Genomic DNA, 25,978 nt, shown 5'->3' on the forward strand with positions numbered 1-25,978 from the left:
GCATTAGTTGAAGGAACTACACTGCTTCAGGTGAACCCGGTCACTGCAGACATGCGGGAACGATCATGGCCGCGCACTGGTCAAGACCCCACGCGCAGCTGAGGAAATATGGTCATCAATAATGCATGTACGGTGCCCCGGGGGGACTGCACTGACTACCTCTGCAGCTGCGTCCAGAAATAAGGTAATTGGAGAACAGGAATAAAAACAGTGAACCGCTAGCTTTGAAGGCAGTAGAAAATAAATGCCATGGTATATTAAAATTCTACGGATGGGGCTTTTTCAAAAGCAAGTATATTCAAATGACAGAAAGGCATTCGGAACAGAATCAGGTTCTGCAGTTAACATTTTTTCTACAATGGAGGCATTCATTATTTCTGCCAGGAAGCGTGTGAATAGGCCTCTAACAAACAATGCAAAAGCGAAAATATTATATTGCAATGTGAATGAAAATGCTGTAATTTTCAGCTGCCTCTTTCCAGACTATTCACTCCAATGTACACCAAAGAAAATTGTAAATATCACACTTTTAATAATTAGGAAGGTGTAGAGCTCGCAAAACTTCTGTCACACACTATTTTGCTACCAGAATCTGAAATATTTAGCAGCCTTTAGCCCATGGTAAACACTTGTGAATGTTACATGTTACCTACCTTTAAAAATCAGTTTAACTTGGTGATTTGGAAAGAATCTTACGCAGTAGCGGTCCGTGGAGGGAGTTCGGTGGGGCACTGAGGCGGGGCGGGGGAGGGGTAGGGTGGGGAAATGTAAACACCGGAATATAGATGAGGGTGGGGGGTTGCAAAATGCGGCATACGGCCAATTGCAGGTAAGTTACAAAAAAAATAAAGAAAACAAAATTTGTTGTGCGCGCTGCATCGCATTTGGCGATGCTGCGCGCGCAACAAAATTTGTTTTAATTATTTTTTTCAAAATGCGATGCAGCGCGTGCTACGAAATTCGTTTTACTTATTTAATTGTTTACTTACCTGCAATTATCCATATTCCGGTTTTAGAACCCCCCACCCTGCCCCTCCCCGCCCCGCCTTACCGCCCCACGGAACTCCCTCCACGGGCCGCAGCTGCTTTTTTTTGGACTTTCACCTTCATGTAACTATGCATAAAATAGCTTACAGCTTAAATAAAATTAAATGCAAGTGATGGTAATCAGTAGAAATTGCACTACCATACATAATGAAACCTCTATTAGTTAATACACTGCATCGGAATCCTGGTTGGTGCAGTGGAGAATAGTGTCTTGTGTATGTTCAGTTCTACAACGCCCCAGTCTGGTCTGTGACAGAAACCACTGTGAACATGCAAGTCATTATTTTAAACTTGCATTGCACACAGTATAAGATAGGATACTACAAAATGTGCAAAAAGGATTAAGATAAAAAAGTGTTTCCAAAATAAGGATTTTAGTAATACCCAGACTTTACGTAGTGCAGGTCTTAATTTTGTGTTGAAATTTGTAGTGCAGGTCTTTTAAAAGCAAACATTTCACAGCTTAGCTGGTATCTCAATCACAATACCTCTCAAACAGAATAAATGTGTGTCATCAGGAAGCTTCAAGTGATTCCATAGAATAAAGCCAATACCAGCTTCCAAGCACCCTTTACTTTTGCAGATTGACCAGCTGTGCTCATTTACATTTCTTTCAGGCAAACAGGCACCCAGGGAAGAAGGCTTGTTTAGCTGTCTGCCCACCCTAGGTTTCACAGCACATGAGACCCCTCCCTCCCACTTCAGCTGAATACTTTAAACTCTCAGAATTAACCTCTTTTCTCACAAAGAATGGGAACTGTTTTTCAAATTTTTTTAAAAGTATGGGAACGTTGTGCCCCTCAAACCCCTCCCCTCACTTCGACCACTGGTTACCAGTAGCAAATTTATAGTTACCTCTGTATTTTTAAATTATTTTGCAGTCGATCTTCGGGTTACAGTGGTTTTGAAGCATGATAGTGAGAACTCAGTGTTCTGGTACTATCCCATTGATCTCGGAAGTATTGACCATTTCCTAGCCATAAAGCCCTTCTTGGCTTCAAGGATGCTCCGTGTCATTCAATTCAATTCAAAGAGACTTTATTCGATTGCTTTTTGAGACAATCATAAAAGTACATATGTACAATTCATTCAACAAAACTGTTAAATATTGTAAGCAATACATAATTACGTTAAAAATGTGTCATACAAACAATCATATTAGTCTCCATAATTACAGAATAATTGTTTTCCTGTGGCTAAGTACTTTCTTTAAAAACATGCCTATCCTCCAGGTTCTATAAGTTGCTACGTGTCATATTTTCTTTGGTAATATTTTTCAGATCTTGCAAGTGTCTTTTGTGAATGTCCACCTAATCAAATTTTGTTTTTAAGGGGGTAATCAGGATTAGTGGCATTCTGTCTTCCATCAAAGAATAGTTCACAGATGTCCAAGAATACCTTTACTCCGCAGTCGAGCTATTAGCCAGATGCAGGTAATCCACTCTTGTAGACTCACTTTGGCTACTAGTGGACACCAGAAACCTTTTCAGGATCCTCTGCATTAGCTGTAAAGCTGTGCATTTTCCCTGGACCTCCTATTTACACAACACAGACGCTTGCTGGACAATAAGCACTACGTGAACCTGGAAATCCCTTGATCAAATCAAATACTGGCTACCAGGTTTTATCCTGGCGTGACCAGAAAAACTGTACCAGAAGAGCTCAAACTTTCAGAGTCACTCATGCCAATTCATAAGAACTTATTGAAGGATCACCTTTTCTAGGTGCTTCTAGCAACGCAGTTACCTACTCTTACTCTTCACTCATTCTTACTGTAATACACAAATTACATAAACTACATAGGCAACTGCATTGTATTCACATATATGGATGATTATTTTGCTAATTGTGCATAAATGCATGCAAATACAGCAAACACAATAATATTTTCAGATTTATTTTTTCCTCTCCAATCGTTAGTTTGTAAGCACCCTATTAGATAGTACCTTACATATTTCTGTCAGTCCTAAGCGCACTCATCCCGCCCCCATTGGGCACAGCATCACAGATCCCATACTTTATTTTAAATGCACATCTACCACTGCTAGAAACTTCATATATATTTTCTTGGCGATATTTATATCGTAAAGGAACGTGTAAGTGCAGATAAGAAGTACTCTTTCCTCCCATTGTCAAGATTCCCTTCCTTCTCCATGACCTATTGGATTTTTCCTTCTGTTTGGATGCAGAAGTAGATACTATAATTAGTGCAGTCATATTCTCACCTACTATCCACTATAAATGAGTATTTTGCTCAATATCTGCAGAGTATTGCTGAAGATATACAGAAAATGCTTAATTTGTACTGGTCGTTATAAGAGTCAGACATTGATACTTTTTTAGTGCACCGGAACTTATTTTTCATGTATAGCCATGTAATCAGTACTTTATAAAGAAAAAGACAGAAAAAGGAGAGAGTAGGAAGAACACATTTTTTGCAGTTTATATATCTACGCGTAATTTCACATAACTTTAATTTGTCTGGAATGCCACAGATTTATGCAAATACAAATAACGCGTATTCGTACATCTTTTTTTTCTTTTCTTTTTTAGTACAGGCCGCCGGCTTTTTGAACAACAATGACCTCGTTGAGACCCGAACTCTTTTGCATCTCACCGAGATCTGAAGTGACAGCTTCCTTTCCAATGACTGCTCGCCTTCCCCACATCTCCTCTCCCTGAGCAGGCTGCCCCCTGTGTAATCAGTGCAGCAAATAGTGAAACGCCTCCGGCGCTGTAAAATGTTCTGTAATTGCAATGATCGCGTGTCAAGGAATTCTGTAACCTGCTGCTCTTAAATTAGAAATATACGGGCAGCTTGGTCAAGCGATGAGATCTGAATAGAGTAGAATGTTAAAACGGATTTTTTTGATGCATCGAGGTCGTTATAAAAATCATTCAGTCAGGCAGCCTGCATAGATTAACCAAGACAACCAGATAAAAATTCAGGTAAAGAAGCCGAAGGCAGTCAAAAAAAAAAGACGCAGACAGAGATAGATGAAAACATACAGAAAGGAAGATAAAAAGATATTTCTCACGAGGATGGAAAAAAAAGGAAAAAATATAAAGACGGACAAAAATATGGCTAAAAGATTAGAACTGTAAACAGATATATAGATAGGTAAATGTGTAGATATATAAATTTATATCACAATGGACTCAAAGATGTATAAAAATATAACTTCATAAATCGCTAGCTGAATAGATTAAAAGATCAATAAAAAGATGGGTAGAAGAAAAGGCATCCAGCTAGACGCCTCATCGACAGCTGGATAAGAGCAAAGATAGGCAGATGAGCAGACATACCTATATGTTTGTTGCGTTCCACCAGTCTCTTGCTTGGACCCGCGTCTCTGTCAAGAACAAGGTTATGAATCTTTATTCCTTGCTTGGCCATGACATGTGCTTTATCACCCTGATTGGCTCTGTTTAAACATTTTTACTACATCCCTAGAGTGTCATTCGTGCTTCCCTCTGTGGATGGTAGCCAGGTGAGATCCATGCTGTAGAGACTACAGCCCAGCAGTCTTTGCCAGCTTCACTTTCTCTCGATTGCTCTTTGCCTTCTGACATTATGCCTCTTTCCATTAGGAAACGTGTATTGCTGAGTTTCCACATTTACACTGCCATGGAGGGCTCCCAGAGAAAGATGAAGATTTCTGTAGCGGCCAATAATGTGCACACACACATGCACACACGCACACCCACGCACACACACAAACACACACACACACACACACACATTCTCTCTCTCTCTTTCACACACATTCTTACACCCAGCACATGCACAAGAACACACCCTCTCAAAGCATGCATACATAAACATACAAACATTCATACATATACACATGCATGCATGCACCCAACATTACAAAAATCACATTTACTGGGCTGCATCTCAGATAGCAGGAGGAACGCTTCAGTTGGTCAATCAATCAACCAGGATTCTTGTAAAGCACGACTTCTCACCCGTTAGGGTCTCAAGGTGTTGAGTTGGGTAGTGGATCTGCGGTTCAGTTGAAGAGCCGGTCTTGAGGTCCTTCCTGAATAGAGGCAGAGACGGTGATTGCCTGAGATGAAGAGGCAGGGAGTTCCAGTCCATCACAGTGAGGTGGGAGAAGGATCTTCCTCCAGCCATTGTCTTGCAGATCTGTGGGATGGTAGCCAGGGCAAGCTGGGTGTAGCGGAGTTGTCTGGTGGGAGTTTAGAAGGAGAGGCGGTGGTGGAGGTATGTAGGTCCGGTGTTGGGGAGGGTTTTTTAGGCATGTGTGAGGAGCTTGAATGTGATTCTTTTGTTGATAGGTAGCCAGTGAAGGTCTCTCAGGTGGCCGGCGATGTGACTGTGGTGGGGATGTTCAGGATGAGTCTGGCGGAGGTGCTATGGATGTTCTGCAGATTCTTAAGGAGTTTTTGGGTACTACCGGTATAGGGTGCGTTGTAGTCGAGTCAGCTGCTGACTAATGCATGGGTGACATTTTCCTGGACTCCATGGGGATCCACTTAAAGATCTTCTGAAGCAGGCATAGCATGTGGAAGCAGGAGGACAAGACGGCGTTGATTTGGTGGTTCATTGAGGGCGAGAAGTCCAGGATGATGCTGAGGTTTCTTGCATGGTCCGTGGGGGGGTCCAGAAGAATTGGAACTGCCACCTCCTCTCATTGGCTGACCATCAGCCTATGAAAGGAAGAGGAAGTCCCTTATTCTTCACAGAGTGGGAGGGGGTTAGTGAGACTTGCCTTCCCCACCGCACTCTGTGATGAGTGTCACTGATGTTCACTCAGCCCTGGGTACTTCAGGGCCCGGGTCAAAGTCTATCACTCCCTCTCATCATGAAAGAGAGGCTCATAGAAGATTTTGCCAGGCTGTGAAATCTTCAACCCTGCAAATTGTGACTCTGGGAGCCAGGGGACTCTGCATTTAGCACATGTATAGCACATGGGTGCCTGACCCGGACATAAAGAGTGTCTGGCAGGCTGACCTTTGCTCAGCCTGAAAACACTCTTTATATATTGGAAAAATGTAGAGGAATGGGGCCACTTCGCCCTTAATGATGGACTGCTGCTGCAAAATTCTCTTAGATGAAAACCTGCCTATTTATGCGGTGTCATGTTTCAAGGGAGATGAAGGGAGTTAATGAGCAGTACATCCATATATATCCAGTAGCGGCCTGTGGTGGGAGTGCTTCCGGGCGCTGACGTGGGGCGGGGGAGATGCGATGCAGCACGCGCAATTAAATTAGTTTTATTTATTTATATGTTTACTTACCTCTAATCGGCCATAATCCGTAGTCTACTACCCCCCACCCTGCCCCTCCCCACATCAGGGCCCGGCAGCACTCCCACCACGGGCCGCTACTGTACATATCTCAAAAAGTAAAAGTTAAAAGGTCATAAACATGAAAAAACTCTGTCTACTTGCCACTAAAAAATATGAAGAGTAGATAAGGCATAGATGAAAACACCGAATTAACCCTTCTGATGAATGTCAATGAAGAAGCCATTAGCTTGCACACAAAGCTGTAGGCATCTGTGTGCTCAGTATTAAGGCAGAAAGAGTGTACAAAACGTGATGTATCATCTTTAGTCCACATTCCACTTTTAAAGTTGCACAATTTTGTGCCCGAGTTGAACTGTTAACTGCATTTGTTATTTTATTAATATGCAGACTTTTAACTAAATTGGTTCTGTGCATATATCCCAGTAAGCATCGATATTTCTAGGTGAGGCAGGAATTTATAGGCCTCACAGTCTGAGATGAATTAAAGGATCTGCAGTAGGGTAGATTCAATACCCTGCATGTGTCCTTGCTCTGTAGACCAACATGCCACCCTATACCAATTGTGTGCTCATGAGCAATACATGTTTTAAAATGTTGAAATGACCCAAAATTCCATAAAATTCTCTAGAAGGTGCCCAACTGAGAAACTGAGAATTGTAATCATCTGGCCCTCACTTTTGCTAGTTCAAAGTTTAGAGTGACACAATTTTTTGAAATCTGTTGTCTAAAGCAGGAGGCAGCCACCTTATGTACAGGAACCAACTCACTCCGTGCTAACCTATTTTCAATCAAGAGAAGACAATGAGCAATATAGAAGGTCGTCACAGGATTCTTCTAGATTTACAGAGAGGCACCTTCCTGCACAAAAACAATCCCCTGCGGCATATTCCTCTTTTTATTTGTAATGCAGAACACAGCACACATAGAGGAAAAATCAGGGAAGAAATAAACTTGTTTCTCCTCATTATGCCTTACCAGGGGAGGCGTACCAGTTTTGACACATTCCCAGGTCTACCACTTATGGTAAATCTGGGAATGTGTCAAATTCCATAGGTGTTGCATGGGAACACCCACGCGCCACCCATGGAACACCTCCCTGGGGCAGAGGAACATATCGCAGCAATTTATGCTGCATTGCGTTATTCCAGATTTATCAAGGCACTCAGGCCCCCACAAGTTGGTATTGTGCGGCTTGATAAATCACATTTTGTAGTTGCGTCATGCTTGCACCCTTTTGTGTGATGCAAATGCAATACAACTACTTGATAAATATGGCCCTTGTATTGGGGAGGAGGCAGGAGGAGGCTGAAGTGCAGATGAGGGAAGAGGATGGGAGCGACATGGAAGAGTTGGGAGTACATAGTGGAAGTGTGGCTGAATGAAAGCAGAAGAGTAAATATATATATGGGGAGAGCAGGTGCGTGGAGCATGGAAAGGCGGAAGTACAGATGGGACGATCTGGAGAAACAGACAGGGTGTAGTTAAATGAGGCAGGGTAGAACAGACGTAACAAGATCAATAATAGATGAAAACATGTATTCTTTATTTCGGTGTTTTACAAAAATCACCATGTCATATTTCAGTTAATAAGAACACTTAGAGTAACTACAACAGTGCAGACAGATAAAACATATGCAGAATTAAAAACATCTACGGACACTGGCATGGGAAAAAATGCAGGTAAAAATCCACCAATGCTGGAAACCCAACTCTGCTTTCAACTGCTGGTGAAATCACAGTAATGTTATCTCAACATAGTTTCTCCATGAGGCTGCTGAGACGCCATGCAGGCTTCCAGCCTGGTGCTCATTGGTCAAAGTCCAGTAGGCACTGAGGGCTCAAGGAGGGGTGTGGGGTGTGGGTCAAAATCCTTGTGGAAGGACACAGTGTTTAGTCTCCAGGCGTGGGGTCCACAAAAAGCAGTGATACTCAAAGTATGGCCCGGCAGCCGCTTGCGCCCCTCCTGACCTTCACAAACATGCCTGCTGTAGGACAGCACTGGACTGATGTAGTTACTTGACATTAAATACAAGGCTAACTGTCTATTTATACCTACATAAAGTAAAAGAAAAGAATCAAATGGTTCCTGCCTCACTGACTTTAGCAAAACATTCACTTTTAAGATATCTAGCATCAAACGTGTACAAACTCATAAAAGCCTAATCAAAATTCATAAAAGTGATAAAAGTGTATTTCATTCAAATGCTGATTTTACCTTAGTACATCAGATTATATCAGTGCATTGAGAAGCATTTTTTTAAAGTGATAGTTTAAAAATATTAATGTAGAAACGTTCATGCCTCCCCCACCCTGACAACAATGCCAATTGTGAACTAAGAGGCAAGTCAAATCTTGCGTGGACCCCTCTGGGTGGCTTGGGTTGTTATACATTGACAAAATTATAGTTTATTAAGTAAAACACAAGGAAAGGTTTCTTACAGCATCCATCCAGAGCTCATGTATTTCAAGATGCTCTTTAATGTGATGATGAAGAAAAAGGAGTTAAAGTGACATAATACAATTGCTTAGGATCACAGAATTTGGTCAAGTGGGAAAGCCGGGATTGTACACAAGTTTTCTGGTTTTGCATTGAGCAATTCCATTTCATTCCAATTCAATAATCAAGTTGCTTCCATTTAATACTTGATTCTCTCAAGGTCGCATTAGCAGGCAGAGAAGGTTTACTCCAGATACCGTAGAGGGATAGCAGCACAGATACAGCATAACACAATATGTTCAAATCTAGACTAGGGGCTTAATGTAGAGGGCAGTATGGAATGAAACCTTCAAAATAACTCCATAACCACACCATATACATGCTTTCCTTCCAGTATGCCCAGCATACCCCCTGCCCCACAAAGACACCCACCCTGCTGGCATCAATGAGGCACTCGGGCACACCACAGACCACACTTTGTGCTCTCTGGGAAGATGATTGTGGGTAACCATGACATAAAGGGTAAGTGAGATGACTCCCTATAAATCGTCTCCCATTTTGACAATTGCATTTCGGGATATTTTTAATTTTGGCAAAAAACAAGTGGAAATTCCTACAGGAAAAAAACTGAGGAGATGAAAGCACTGCTCTGTGCAAAAGTCTGACTCAACATCAGCTAACAGAGTCGAATTCACCACCGACTCAACTCAGACCAAGTGGCATCAAACCTTGAAGAATGTATGCTGCAGAATCCTCAGGTGGTTGTATTCTACCTCTTCACATTCTACCCTTGACATAATACCCCACACTGGTACACATCACCTATTCAAACAGTTTAACTATAAATAAATGTTTATACCATGAAAAATAGAATTATAGAAAGAGAAAGTACAACACACTAACCAATACAAAATATATTTAGGAAAAAAAAGAGAGACGCAACTGTTCTGCTTGACCACATTGCCAGTTCCCATGCAAGCTTTTTACGACTTTCCGCATCATGTAAGATACTTTATAATTAATTCATAATTTCTTTTCTTTTAATATCAAAACAACCTGTTCTTTGCCTAACAAAAAAAACACGTTACTTCAGAACACTGTTGTTCCAAAGTCTGCACGATGACATGCAATGTATTCTGATTTATTTCAAGTACTACATTAGCTTCTGTTAGGGAAGGAACCTTGGAATTCTCCGACCCAGGAACATTCGAGGTTTCCATCTTGCTCACTGGAGCTTATCCGGGACATGTTACAACAGCAGGTGCAGTCGCAATGGCGCGCGAGGGGACGACTGTCGCTCAATTATCGCGGTCTTTAGCTACACAGCTGGGGAGCGGGGAGGCCAATTTCTCTAGCTTTCGTTTCGTCCCATGGCACTCTTGCTAAGTAACTCAGCTCATCGGGATACTTTGGTCCACTTTTTATGTTGACAGTCAGGAGAAGAGCTCTACAGAAGAAAGACTAATGGAACGCTTCCTTTAATTGTGTGCACATCCCTAATCCATATAATTGGAATCCATCATTGCAGCTTGGAGGGCAATTGATCCTTTCATGAAACACAGCGTGTACCAGTTCAATACTGGGGGCATTCGTCCATGCGCATTCCCCACAGTGTCAATTGAATTGACTGGGTACTTCTTGCAGTCTTTCCAAAGTCCCATGAAGAAAGGCATAAGCCTGCAGCAAGCTCGAGAGATGAACAGGAATGGCTTCTGTGGCAGAGCCTCGTCGCCTCATGAGTTGCGCACACTGTTCCAATAGCAGGCAGGAGCACAGCACAGGACAAACAGCGATTCTCAACAGAGATAATTTAGATATGCAATGTTTCTGTCAAGTGGTTCACATATGGCAAACAGGAAGCATGTCTATTTATTAGACTTCTCTTGCCAGAATGACCAGGCAATTTGAGGCATGTCACCATTATTTTTGAGGAGTGGATCGCCTGCACCTGTATTGGTTCACCAGCATGATGGTGTTTTTTTTTAGCTATACCCACTGGAATTATGTGGTAAGGAGGGGCCAAATTATGTGGCAATACTGCCCAAATTATGCCTCAAAAAAGACAAATTCTGCGGTGTACTGTGGCACATGTTGTGTTAGTATTACCTCAACATTTTGGCATTTTCACTCGATAACACTTGCTGGGCAAATGTTTCACCTCATTAGTGCCACTTTGACACCCAAATATAGAAGTAGTATTCAAAGAGCTGATCCAGTCAGCCTTTGCGAAAGGCCTCTGCTGAACTGCAACATATGTTGGCTCTTTCTGATCAATTTTTGATCTCTTTGAGCTAGAAACAATTTTGTTTACTGAAATCTGTAGATGGCAATTTATGTGGCAAATGCGGCAACTCCACAGTTATGCCGAAAATGCAAGGCCGCTAAACTGCATAATTCTAATGGCCCTGCTTGTAGCCAAACTAACTATAAGGCAACTAGAACCGAATGTAAACAAGTGTTTTCAAGGAACAGAGAGAAATATCTTCAAAATGGCAGACTTCACTGAGTAAAATAAAAACAAATGGATAGAAATTCCCATGATTATCCCAGTACTGAGCCATTTTAACATGGAAGGAAGCATAACGTTGACCCATGATTGCAAATAATGTACTTTACGTTGGGTTGCTGCAAACCATCCAGTGGTACTCTCCTGCTGGGCTCTGGATATTTGAAATGAAAAGCTTAAACACAATTAACTCTTCCTGGTTTCTAAGTGGCTGGCATCAGCACATGTGGTGTAAGCAACCCCTGACCACTCCCTGTCTTAAACCCAAAAGCCCTGACAATAAGAGAAGCTGTCTCAGCACAAAGAGACCTCTGTCTCTGTGAGTGACAGCAGGCCACTTCAAATAGAAATAAGACCTGGGCATGAAATTCCGTTCCGCTCACAGAGTTTGTGGAGTTTTTCCCACTCCATGAGCAGTTCCCAATTGCTTGCACTCGCCAATGTTAAGTGGGCGAGCAAGCAAAATTTCACTCCAGACCATCTACCGGGAAGCTCTCTCAACGCCGGCAGTTGTAGATGGGGGCTACCGCCCATTTTGAGAAACCTTCCGTCCGTGTTGAGGAAGCTACCTTTCAAGCTGGCTTTCCAGTGTGGGACAAACACCTGGCGCTAATAATCAGTGCAAACGGCATGGCCTAACGCACCCCACTGCTTGCGTAACTTCACGTAGTGCAGTGGAGATTTTTGGTCAGTTTGCAGGGTTCTGCATAGTAGAAATGCATCCCCCAAGAAAGAACATGCCAAACGTCCACAATCGATTGTGCATACTGCACTGATGCACAGCAATTCAATAGCACATAATAGCCCATTGATATGCTCAAGGTAATGCACGATGAACTGTGGTTTGTAGTGAAGACACTGCTTTTCCACCCACAATGTTGGAATCTGAAATAAGAATAAGAAATAATACCACAGATATAGTTCTCTGTCAGCACAGAAGATAGCAGAATTTATTCGAGACCAACAAACAATGCAAAATACTGGCAGCACGGAGACAGACAGTATAGTCACTGAGTGTCCGAAGATGTGACGTTTCTGACAGCTTTTATAGACACAAACTACAAGAAGATGCAGAATCATGACATACGTAGCACAAATTAGGCATAGGCTACTTGACCAATTAGCAAAGGCCTAGGCTTCACTATACCATTTATGGTCCGCAATATACTGTTGCTGACCACGTGTCTCAAGTAGGCAGTTTCTGGGACTTTTCCACTGTAATGCAATGTATTAGGTCTGGTACTTTTCAATGTAACAACTTGCAACATCATAGCACATACCAGAAATATTTCTAAATGTGATATGCTGAAATCCTTGTGGCTAAGCTAGCATCTTTTTCTGTTCTGGTATCTTTCTTGAGCAAGCCTTGCATTACAAAAGCAGGTTTACTGAGGTGCAATGGAAAAGCCCAAGCATTTTTAGCAGAGATTTTTATGTCAACTTAACAGGGCCTAAAGCTTCAAGCATTTGGTATCATATAAGAAAGATGACTTCAGCACAATAATATCTGTAACATTTGCTCTGCTGGGCAGAGCAAACTTCTGCCACACAGTGAACCCATCAGGGTTGAAGCATGTAGGCATAGGTGCTTCCACCTGAAACATGAAGAAAGAGCAGATCATCTCTGTGCCACCCCTCAGTGAGACTCTGACGCCAACTTCTGGCCAGATGCTGGGTCTTTCCCTGCTCAAGACAGCGGTACCTAGATCTGTGTCTCACATTCTTTGCTAGCATTACTCCAGTGCTTGAACGCAACAAGGCTGTGAGCTAACAACCTGCAAATGTATCCTGGATCGGATTGGAATTATAATAGGAAGCCACATTGACAGTATTTGTCAATATGTTTTACTGCCTTAAATTGAACAGTAACGGTTGCAGCTTTGCCTGCCATCCCATGGCAGGCAGATAGCACCGTTCACTGTGTACTTCTCCTGGGCCTACAAAACAGAGGTGTTTCTACCGTTGCGTCACAAAGGTGGTCACCTGCCGTATCCCATTATGGAGTGGATGTTTTTCTTTAACCTATTGAATAGGTGTGCAGCATCTTGACTGCCAAAAGGGGAGGGGGGGGCACAAAATATTTACCTTGCCCATCAGGACTTAACCCCTTGCATGCCCTTGACGGAACCACTCCGTCATGAGCCACAGGCGCCGTGTGCTCATGACGGAGTGGTTCCGTCATGCTGCGGCCGTTGGCGGCCGCTACTCCCACGCGGCTCTAATTCCCCGCCTGTGCGGGCGATTAGCGCAGTGGGTGGAGTCATGACGGAACCACGCCGTCATGAGCACAGCTCGCCCGTGACTCATGACGGCGTGGTTCCGTCATGAGCATAGCGGCGCCGTCAACCCCCCAAACCCCCCCAGTGCTGCGGCGGAATTCGCGCCGCAGCGAAGGGGTTAAAGAATTTCAGATGGACTTGGGGTAACAAAGTTATGGCAATCGCCATTAGTAGTGGAAGTCACAAGCTCATGAGAAGAGGCATGGCCACATCCTTTATACTTTCTACATAGCTTAATCTTATTCTTAGATATTATCAGTATGTCGATGTTGACTGCTTGTCCCCATGTACACAGACTATATCCAGAATGGCCTCTCTTCTATTTGGTCTTCAGACATGTCAATGATGCCTTCATTACTGGCCTGATTGTGTCTCCCCCCTGCTGCTGTGCGTTCCCTTCCTCTTTTTTCTTTGACTTACCCAACCATCAAAGTCTTTCCAAAGGGACTGGGCCTACACATTACATGTCCAAAGAATGAGAGCGTCAACTTGGTCATCTGTGCTTAGAATGATCAAGAACACATCTGTGTGTCTCCTCGCTGTCCAGTGCCACAGTTCAAAGGTATCTATGCACTTTGTTTCTTATGTCTTCATCCTCCAACCCACGCATCCCTCCAGCATCATGTGGCATGCCATGGCTTGCACAAATCTGGCCTCTGTTCTTGAAGACACATTGGTGCATTTGAAAATATTTGCCAAGGCTTTCAGTGCAGTCTGGCCCGGCCCTAATCTACAGCCTTTTGGCTCCTAAGACATTTGCTATTGATGGCTGATCTGAGAAGACAGAAGCTGTCCACCATTTCAAGGTCATCCCCATCACCTTTAGAGCTGTGTGCTGCCTCCAGTGTCACCTCTTTCATCTTTTCTTTACATTTAGTTGTAATCTCACCTTTTAACTATGCTCCTTGATTTGTAATATGAGGGCTCTCGTGCCTTGTTGATTGTCAACTGTGAGAGTTGTGTCATTTGCATATTGAAGGCTGTTGCTGTTTCATTTATCACTTTTAAATCTGGCAGTAGAAAATAGCTTCAATTGAAAATCGTCATCATTATCACAAGTAAATAGTGCTCAATTTGAGCCGGTTGTTTCCGGTACTCAGCACTAAATTAGTTTCCAATGCTGGGCACCAACACTTAATTTGTTTCCAATGCTCGGCACCAGCACTTAATTGTCAACACCGCACTGAGGACTGTCTGCCACATGGTGGCGCTGCTCATCTAATTTAGAGATGAGCAGAACTACAGTTGTTTATGAATACAATATACATAAAAAAAATTACTAACACCTGCCTCCCCAGGCATTCATTTAGCTTTGGGGACCTGGAATAATCTGAACTGTCCAACTTGCAGGTGAAAGAGCCGGTTAGTAGCTTTTTGGCAGTGATGACAGGGACGATGGGTGGTGCAAGCTGCAGTGGCCTCCTGGTCAGGACCCTAGCACTATTTATTTTACAAATTAAGCACTGCAAGTAAACTGTTTATGATTGAGACTGCCGGATTTCCAGTGCTCGGATGTCAACTTTCACTCTTGACACATGCGCTTCCCTTGACTTTGCCACATTCCCTCGGTCTTTGCAGACCTGAATCAAGTAGAGGAATGGAAGGCCAGGTGCAGATCACTGCCTCTCCCTTGACTCCACCAATACCTGGAAAGTGGTTGGATACCAGGTGCGAAGCACCTTCTTTCCTCTGTTTTCTTGGGTGCCCAGAGAACTGAGGCAAGCAGAAAAGTTGAGGGTGCTGTTGTGAGGCTCCCTGCAGACTGCCCTGACGCCCACTAGTATATAGAGCCTTGAGGATGAAACACGTCCTCTGCAGCTGATGCTAACTCTTTAACAAAAAGAGGTTTTGTGCAGTACCTTCCAGAAGGGAGACGTTGAGGAGGCCAATGAGAAGCTGAGAAAGTTGGAAAACTATTATAACGACAAACAGAAGAGGAAGTGACATCAAAAGCTAGTGCAGGAGAGTGACATGATGCCGTGCGTTTTTTAAATCTATTTGAATAGAACGAGGGAGGGAATAGAGAAGTGAGGTGGCAAGACGGCAGGTTTATTTCTAATTTAAAAGAAGTGAAGTAGGGAACCCCTTAAGAAGATGCGGTTTTACCATGCCAGGTGCCTCTCTCTACACACGGAGTGCAGGAAAAGGATCGCAATAGGCGATCTATTTATGGGGATGCATATATTTTGAATTGTGTCTTCATGACTCGTTTCCTGCTGCAGAGAGAACTTCATTGGGCCGTCTTAGTAGTGGGAGAACTCGGGGAGCAGTTGTTTACAACTTGGAATTAGAGATGTGTAGATATTAACAAAAGTTCTGACTTGTGTGACATGACTGACAACTTGAGCTTAGCTCTCGCTGTCTTTCCTATCCAGCAGCGGCCTGGGATGCCTCAAATGTTTGGTCTAATGCCCCGTGTGTGCCACTTACAAGCAGGAGAGTGCCTCTCAGAGGTTAATTAATGTTTGCCTATACATTGACAAGAGGGAGGGCCTGTTACACACAAGGTGTGCCCAACGCCGCTTTAGACATGCAATAATGTGTTGCAATACTTATGGGGTGGACAGAGACCTCAGCTCCAAACCAGCAGGAGAGTACCCTTGAGGCATTCAGTCAACAGGGCGTTTGCTGGATTTGGATAATGACGACTAATGACGTCACTCGGAGCCCCTAAGTGAAAAGCGACCATTGTTGATAGCTAAGCTTCTACTCGTCCATATAGCCGCAGCTCCTTTCCTTAAAGGGAACTATGGTGAAAAGTAAAACTGCATGATCATGCTCGCGGGGTAAAGGGACAGCCATCCAGCAAAATATGCCAAGGAGCCCCTGCGATTCACACCACGCCCGCTCTTACTTTCCAAACATGAGCACGCACCCTTACTCCTCCCCTTAAAAATCTTTAGTGTCAATGGAGGACTACCTTTTCTTTAGCCCAGCAAAAGGGACCTCTGAGCCGGAGCCCCTGGGGGAGATGACCACCCCCTGCATTATGGGATGTGTGAGGCTCCTATATTACCCTGGCTGGGGCTAGGAGGTGTCCCAAAAATAGCCCTGTTTAGAAACAAACATGCCTGCGAGGGGGAGGCGAACCCAGAGCTCCTCCAAGATATGAGCTGCCATAGAGATGTACCTCAAGCTGTGGGAGTCAGGCTTAATTTGATGTGACCGCTGATTGGAACGTTTAATTACCGGCTCTACTGCCCACTGTCACTTGCAATGAGCTAAAAGGACAGCCAATGCATAATATAAAGGATACGAAACAAAAAAGATGGCTACAGGGTTGCTAGTGGACTTTTTCAGTTCAAGCCTGGCCCACATTCATTTCAATGGTCAGCGAAGCATGCCGCGTTATACACTCAGCCTTCACTGAAGTACATCGGCTGCGGAATTAAAACTGCAGAATGTTCTGAAATAGCAACAGGGTCACACTGAGAAAGGCCACATGCCAGCAACAAATTGAAAAAATAAGTAATGCTGTCCTCAAACCAAGACATTTCAGATATATTTGGGGCTTTCAGACCAAAGTCATCTTCTCGTGCTGGAATAGCACGGAGGCATTTTGCAAATACAGTGATTCAATGTATTAATGATACCTGCAATGACATATTCTGCCATATTGCATGATTTAATAAGTGGAGAAAAAATATCTGATACGTATCCATACCTTGGCATCTTTTCTCTTCTTAGGCAATACCTTTTTCTTTGTCTGTGTCATTTTTCTTGTGCACGCCATACCTGCGCATAGGTTGGCCTAGCAGGGGCACGGGTGCTTTCGGCATTGCCCACTGAGCAGGGATATCAGTGTCTTACCCGCAACAATGCCGATGAAGACACAGATCTTGACTAGTGCACATGCGCATTTTGCATCAGGTAAATGGTGGCAACACTGGTTGCAGCAGAAGAGGAGATGGCATCTGGGTCAGTGGTGCTCATGCTCCTATGGAACTTGATGCTCGGTTTCTTCCTTAGTAACAATAAAAAACATCAAACTGTATGAAATGCCTTTTGTCAATGTTGAGGCTCTTCCGGCATTTAACATCTTTGCATACGAGGCCGCGGGTTGCGATCTAGTTTGGTTACCTCTCCAATGCTTCCTGGAACACAGGGGTGAGTTCAGTGGCAGCCATGGGTTCTGAAAGCCCCTCTATACCCGATAGTGCATGTTCCATCAGGCCTTACACTCAACAGAGTGGTGCAAGTCCTTGATGAAGTAAGAGGTTGTAAATTCTTCCCAACTCAGCTCCTTTGCAGCGCTTCTACTTCTGAGCAGTATCCTCCTTGCACAAGGCACCACCAATGCCTCCCCGGAAGAGTAACATGGCCAGGATTGAAGCAATCCTGGCCATGTTACTGGTCTTAAACCTGGCTTTGGGAGTTAGGGGAAGTTTCCCCAAACGAGGAGTAGAGAGAGTTTCCTGGTTGTCATTGTTTAGAGAAATGTTAGCATACTGGCTGGAAGATTCTGTCCCATCATTATAAGAAAGTTGTAAAGAGTACTTTTGTGTACCATCATCGAGCTCTGAGACTGGTTCCACTCAAATTCGATACCGGTAGTCTTTGTTGCCAGGTGCTAGCAGGAAGGTGGGGTGGCGCTGTAAGTGTCCTCTTGTTCATTCATTCCAATCTCACCATGTATCCACAGGTATAAAGAGCCATTCACCCTTTGTTGTTGCAGGATGCTCCCTTCTCCTTACACTGAAGATGGTGGGTAAACCAGTATATACCACCGAAACGCCTCATCGACAACTTAGGATATAACTTTGTATTGTTTATAGGATTTGTGTTATGATCATTTTGAATAATTAATATTGTCTATGAAATTTGCAATATAGGCAATATTGGATCATAGACCATCGGTGTATTACGTAAACAATGTGATTCTTATTTAGAATTGGATGTGTGAAGAAAAATATTTTTTTAACATATAAAATGGTTTTATTGTAATGATATTTTATGCAGAATACTTCGTATGGTATATGTAAGAGTTTTGAAAGAATAATCCTTTGGAATATATAAGACAATATTTGCATAAAACAGTGTTCAGTGTAAGAAGAAGGGAGCATCTTACAACAACAAAAGGCGAATGACACTTTATACCTGTGGATAAATGGTGAGATTGGAATGAATGAACAAGAGTGAATGTAACAAAAGGGATTTTTTATTTGTGTTTACTCATTGACCCTGTCCCTTTTGACTTGAAGGGTACCTCTCCCTATTTGGTGAGCTGCAAGTTTCCCACCTAAAGAGACCCAAAGTAAGAGTACAAAGAAATGGAAGCTGCCCTACTTGAATACCTTTTAACCTGTGGCGGTGAGCAAGTGGCAAGAAAGGGAAGGGAAAGTCCCTCTGCTTCAAAGGGGCCATCTGCCTCCTCTGCTTCACACCCAGAAGCAAGACCCACCAAAAAGGATCCATAGAATGTCACTGGAGGAGCAATAAAGTCCACATAGTTGCTTGGGGCTCTCTCCAACTTTACATCTTTCGTATCACATTGGTGTAGTAAAAATAAAATGGATTCCAATGTTCCATTTTTCACATAGATTGAAAGAGGACACAATTGCAGAGGACTGACAGGCCAATTGTAAACTGTGGAAGAGGCCGGTAAGCATCAGGCCAAAAAGCCTTTCTTGTTACTACAATATACTGAGTGTCTCCACTGCCTACCTTCTACAGCCCGGGGAGCTAACGATAGTCGCTCTTGGTAAAGAAGGTGTGCTTCGTGTGCCCCACCAGACCACTGAACTGTGCTCAGGGTCTCAATCATTGTTACAAAAATGGCCTTCAGTGCACACATGATTTTCATGTGTGGTGGGGGGGGGCGAAAAGACTTTGCTATAATGAACTTTATGCAGGGTCACGCAAACTCCTGAAACATGCAGGCGTATGGAAACTTACTTTGTTCCAACTCAATGTTTTTATTTTTTAAAAGGAAAACCCTGCCATACTTTCAAAACACTGCTAACTGGAATTATTATTATTAAGCTGAGTCATCCGATCTGACATTCAAAGCAATGATCCCAAGATGCTCATATGACTTTGCAGTAGCCATAATGGAATCAAGCCCTAAGTTCTCTTATCTTACCACCAAAAATGCCAATCACCACTATTGTTTGGTAAGCAAGTGAGTGAGTGTGAGTGAGTTGGTGAGTGTGTATGTGTTAGTGAGTGAACCATGTTCTGGTGGTTTTGTGTGTGGCTGGGTGAGTGGGAGCCAAGTAGTGGTGTGTGAAGTTGTGAAATCAAGGAATTCACAACATTGCACATTTTTAATTTTCCAAACTTTGAAAAACTGTTTGCAGCTTTGTAAAGCTCCTAAGGTTTGTTTTCAAAATAGAGAAACAGCTTTATGGCCATTCGTGGCAAGAAAATAGTTTCCCTGTCTTGATTGGTCTCGAGAGGCAAGCGGGGAGTTGACATCACTTGGCAACTTCCTCTTGTGAGAGCCCACACGCACAGGTCGGATCCAACCAACCCCTTACTCTCACCCACTTCCTTCATAGACCCCATCCAAGGCCCCTTACACTTCTGCTCGCGACCTACCAACTCTGCCCAGGCAACTTATCCAATCCTATGCTCCACAATTTCTCTGATGCAGGATGTCCCACCCTTCATGGGAATGACGCCTTCTGGCTGAGAAAAGGCCCAATTTTGTTATATCACCCATTATGATTCATCTACCCCAAAACACTTCCTGGAACTCAAATGCAGCTATTCACCCCCATGTAGGACCATCATAGCAATACGTGTGTGCCAATGAAATTTGTGCCCACAATGTTGGCACCCTTGCCAGGCGTCTGCTGGCATCAAGTTGTTCTAAACCTGGCATTTTGCACACAAGACACGATATTTCTGCCCACGGGCAGTGGTAGAGCTAGGATTTCCCCATGTAGGGTTGCTTCAGCCTGCCAAGTCGAATCAAGATGTCTAAATATACCTACAAATAATCTTGTTAACAAGGCTCCCAGTGGGAATATCGCCTGGAAATATTCAGCGTTTATTTCAGGAGATCGTTCAATCACCTGCCATTTCGCATTCAATTCTCAGAAGCTTGGCTTTTCTCTCATAAACCGCTTCTGTAAAAACCAGGACCGTGTCATCTGCTTGCACTTTTGTGGTTTGCTTGTTGTGGGCAGAATTAATGAAGCTTATTGCTTCATTTGTTTTGTGCCTGGATGGAAAATTGAATTCTGACTTTGACGTTGGTGCACTCTTGAGATGGGGCGCCACCGTCATTCCGAACATTCTAAATCCGTTCTTTGATGGGGTCAGCTGTCTCTCCTCCCCCCCAGCCCAGTCCCTTGCTTCTACTGTCTCCCTAACACCACACTCAGATTTTTATGCTCATGCTCCATTTAACAGGAGCTTAGACTCTCTCGAGGCTCCATCAGCCTCCTCTTTTTAGGTAAAGATAGTTTTAGCCGACTGTCAAACCTTTTCGAATAAAGAATATTCATGTACACAATGGGTAAAAAAAACCTCCTCATTCACTGCTTTTTAGAAGTGCCTTTGACATTTTTGGAACTGCCCATTTCGCAGCCATTTGCTGCTGGAACTGTCAGTCATGACACACAGCATTTTGCCTGTTTACGAATCCTCAAGGCAGAAGACTTTCTGCAGCCTAAGGGCTAGAGCAGTCGTCCTTGAAGCTGGGGAACCGGGTTTGAGTACCGGCAGGGACGCTCAACATCCTGTGATTCTGGGCAAATCACTTCATTTCCTCGTACCTAACAAAATGAACAGCAGCGGTCCATGGAGGGAGTTCCGTGGGGTGGAAAGGCGGGGCGGGGGAGGGGCAGGGTGGGGGGTACTAAACACCGGAACATGGATAATTGGAGGTAAGTAAACAATTAAATAAATAAAACAAATTTCGTAGCGCGCCCTGCATCACAAAATGCGGTGCAGCGCACGCTACGAAATTCGTTTTATTTATTTAATTGTTTACTTACCTCCAATTATCCATATTCCGGTTTTTAGTACCCTCCACCCTGGCCCTCCCCCGCCCCGCCTTTCAGCCCCACGGAACTCCCTCCACGGACCGCTGCTGAAAATGAATGTGTCTGTCTATACCGCAACTGGTGTTCATATAAAGCACGCTGATTCCTTCGGGTCATGTTTGTGCTATATAAAACTCCTAAAAATGAAATTATAAAACTTGCCCTGCTCGCACCAAGGCACCCGACATGGTACATATATCTAAATGAACTGGCTGGGCACAGTAACTACCCAGCAAAAGGTTGGCAGATTTATTGCCCACTGGCCTTATTGCTGACATAGATTGCCACGTGTTCTGTTCGCTCCAACCAAAAGACTTAAGGATTGTTTAAAAAAGCACTGACAAGGCCAATCGGCATAAGCGTAGCATGCTAAAGCATGCAGAATTAGCACATTAGAATAAGACACTTCAAAGAGTGGAGACAGTGAGAGCTATAGTTGTAAAGTAGTTCTTCACACAGTTCGATGCAAGCACTGGAGTGGACACTGAAGGATATGCCTAACAGCCAACAGCAATAGGTGAGAGATGAATACTCCACTGGTCTGAGCTTAGACATGATTGGGAAATGGCTCTTGCCAATGCCTGAAAAAAGCTGGTCGAGAAAAAACAATGGGTAAACGGGTGGAACCCAAAGCTCACTATTTATGATGTTAAAAATGTGTCTGTTTGACAGCTGCACTGTCAAAACTCATACCTAGAAATACCCTTCTGATGTTCACAGATAGCTCAGATGAAACCTGACAAATGTTTCAACTCTTGCCCCAGATACTTACTAATACCCTGTCAGCCCATATACCGCCCACGTAACTTTCTGTTGAGAAAGAAAATCACTTACCTAGTTACGGCTGCCGCCTCTCCTCCATCCTCTTCTCTTCCTCCTGACTCCCAGAAATAGGAAGCACCCAGGCTCCCCTAAGCCAATCACGACATCGCAGTCACAAGCATGACAGCAGTGTTGTGATTGTTCTGAAAGGTGCTGTCATGCTTAAGAACCTCGGGGTAGTTCTCCACACGGCTGAGCAACAAGTGTGTAGACATGCTAAGTGCGCATGACAGTTTGGACGGCCCAAGACGTCCATTCAAGCCGTCATGCGACCTTAGCAGTGTCCATACCACTTCTCTCCTGTGAACCAGCCCAGCCAGCCCAACCTGGCTCTGTGCAGAAAAATAAAATGATAATAACAATGTTTTATTATCGTTTTATTTTTCCTTTGCATTGCTCTGATAGCAGGTGGGCGACGCTCCTCCACTTTAGCGGCGGAGCCCCCACTGTAAATGCATACTCATGTCTAAAATGGATTCAGGGATGCATTCACACAAAACTATAGAGCTAGACAGCCACGGCTCGCATAGGGCGTGCTACCTGGGCGGTGACGTGGGGCGGGGGAGGGGCAGGGTGGGGGGTTGGAAAATGCGGCATATGGCCGATTTCAGGTAAGTAACGAAAAAATAAAATAAAACGAATTTCGTTGCGCGCTCTGCATCGCCAAATGCGATGCAGCGCGCGCAACAAAATTTGTTTTATTAATTTTTTTAGTTGCTTACCTGAAATTGGCCGTATGCCGCATTTTACAACCCCCGCACCCTGTCCCTCTCCCGCCCCACATCACTGCCGCGGTAGCACGCCCTATACGGGCCGTGGCTGGAGCTAGATGTTTTTCACATAATCTTGTGTCGTTTTGTGCGTTGTTTGTGGAATTTTTAATAATTACGGAAAAGCAAATTATGTGAATGTCACCACCCCATTTTAACGTCTCAGAAACTCTTCATGGAATGGTTCTCCTATTCCTCTACTGGTAGAAGAATTACTCACCCCAGTGAGTTCTTGCCAATGGAGCCACCAAAAAATGGCTTGCCTTCCCTTACGCTGTAGTCGTAAATATGTATTTATGGACAAAGCACAGGTTCTCACCACAACGTGAAACCTCCAGTGTCGATAGCATGCTAGAATGCATTCGAATGTGTGTCATTGTTTGCATAAAGCCCGGAACAAATTCCGTTAACCCCGGAGTAAGCTCACATCATTCAAGGCCTTTCTTGTTACGATTGTTATGTGCCTAAGATTGCGATATCACACGATGGTGCATAATTACGTTTTCATACAGGTAAAAATGCTGTTGCTGGAGCACAGGAGGAATGTGTGCAAATCGATTACGAGTCTCTGTTCGCATCATGGGGAACAGGGCTGGCTTTGCCGCTGGTTGCGCCTGGAGCGAGAATCATTTTTGGCACCCCCTCACCACATGAATGCCTCCTCGGATTCTCTCACTACCTCCAGTGCCCTTCATCTCTCCAGTCATAAGTTATTGCTAAATACAATGCCCCCCCCCGGGAGGTCGGTGCCCCCTTCACATGTCAGCGCCCAGTGCGGCCGCACGAGTCGCACTGCCCTAAAGCCGGCCCTGATGGGTAATTTTGCACTCTGTTTTTTGTGTAAAATGCATCCTTGCATCCAAAATTGATTCCAGCATATTTTTTCTCGCTAAAAGAATTTGCACAAAATGACAGATTGGCATTTCATGTAATAATGCGTATTTTCGGACATTTGATCAAATTTCCAGAAGGGAAATTACATGAGATTCTCCTGGGCTTAATTTGCGTCATTGCTCTCATCAATGGGGGTGCGTAAAGATGTCCTGTACTTTCTCTGCAGGGAATAGTGAGACCTTCGCAGCTCTGCTCCTGAACTGCAAGGGTTACATCAATCTCAGGAGGACATTAGAGGGACCATTCGTAGAGAGCTCAATGTCAGGACAGGAGACGAGGCACTTACCCTCATGCTGGCAGCAGCTGGATTTGATTCTGTTAATGAAACAGCTGCTGATGTTATTGATGGCGTTCTGCAGAGAAGATAAATGACAACTGCTGCTAACTTCTCTGTGTGATAGCTGATGACAATTTTAAATTAATCCTACTACACAAACCAGTGGCTGTTGCCACATTCGGGGGCTGGTTCCCTACGTAGACACCTGTGGATGCTTTGGCTGGCTCTACACCAGTGAACTCAAGGCTCACCTTGAAGTCAATGTTGGTTCGTGTGGGACTTCTGGGTCATATCCCAGAGTCCAGTGTCCATCTGCACGCCATTCTAGGTAAACCGAGAAAGCAGGCCTGTAGTGTGTGTCTGCCATTTTGGAGCATGCATGCACAGTAAAGGCATACACCTGTATTGTAAAAGAGCAGGACACAAGTCAGAGGTATATGCAGGTAGACAGCATCCACCGACTATTTTCACAAGATAGACACTGTCTCCCCTTCCAAGAACTTACACCCCACTGAAACATGCTGACCCTGTCCTGGTGTCATTTTCAGACACCGGGCACATTAAGCAGCACATTGTCTATTTTCTATATCCAGCCACAACCTGCAGACAGCAAAGGGGCTTTTTAATTTTCACCTGCAACTGTGCCAAAGATTAAGGCCCAATTTAAGTTGTCATCAGGTCTCCTTTTGTTCCTAAATCTTGGCTGGACACGGTCTGGAGTCTCAAAAAAATAAAAGCATACTTGCCCAGTAGTAATCTTACATCTACTGATAAAGTCCTACTGTGCATCCCTCGCATTCCCCTGACCCGCAGTGGGGGAAAGGCCTTCTCTTACCTTGCCCCCTGTTAGAACTGGGGGTCTCTAGTTGGCTGAGGTAGGTACCTTAGTCTAAATAGGGACCCTTGCTTCTAGTCAGGGAAAGGAGGGACACCCTCTTAGATAACCCATGCTCACCATCCGTTAGCTTGGCACGAGCAGCCTGGCTTATCTTCAAGGCAATGTGTAAAGTATTTGCAACCACACTCCCAGTAACACAGTGATAACACCACAAATGGACACCACACTGATTTAGGAAAATAGCGTTATCTTTATCAAGAAGAAATACAATGAGACCAAACGATAAAAATATCCAGCGGATGCGTATTCGTAATATTTCCCTGGGCCGGTTATTAGGCCAACAATCACTTGTAGGTTCTTGGGGTATTAATGAGCAGTTCAGGATGATCTAATGCAGTCCTAATGCAATGCTATGCAGTTTGTAATGCTGTTCGTAATGTAGAAATAAGACAGTCCTTAATGCAAGCACTAATGCTATTTGTAAAGCAAAAACAATGCAGTCCGTAATGCAAGTACTAATGCCGATCATAAAAGCAAGTAATAATGCAGTTTGTAATGCAAGTACTAATGCGAATCGTAAAAGCAAGTAATAATGCAGTTCGTAATGCAAGTACTAATGTAGATCGTAAAAGCAAGTAATGATGCAGTTCGTAATGCAAGTACTAATGCAGATCGTAAAAGCAAGTAATAATGCAGTCCGGCACCGATCGCGGTGCTAGTGAAGGTCTTTATGCCACTCTTGGCTGACTCGCGGTCAGCGACTGCCAAAATATGCCCCCAATACTGTTATGAAGGAAACAAAGTGCAGCTCCACAATCTGCCCCAGTACTGCCACTC

At 43.9% G+C, this 25,978-nt stretch overlaps 1 protein-coding gene across 1 annotated transcript in view; it reads left to right on the forward strand.

Annotated features, from left to right (window-relative positions):
- Positions 1-25,978, forward strand: part of BRINP3 (BMP/retinoic acid inducible neural specific 3) — an 845,680-nt gene that overhangs the window by 208,897 nt on the left and 610,805 nt on the right. The gene's annotated exons all lie outside the window — the stretch shown is intronic.

This window comes from Triturus cristatus, chromosome 4_1 (genome assembly GCF_964204655.1).
Source record: "Triturus cristatus chromosome 4_1, aTriCri1.1, whole genome shotgun sequence".
Taxonomy (NCBI): domain Eukaryota; kingdom Metazoa; phylum Chordata; class Amphibia; order Caudata; family Salamandridae; genus Triturus; species Triturus cristatus.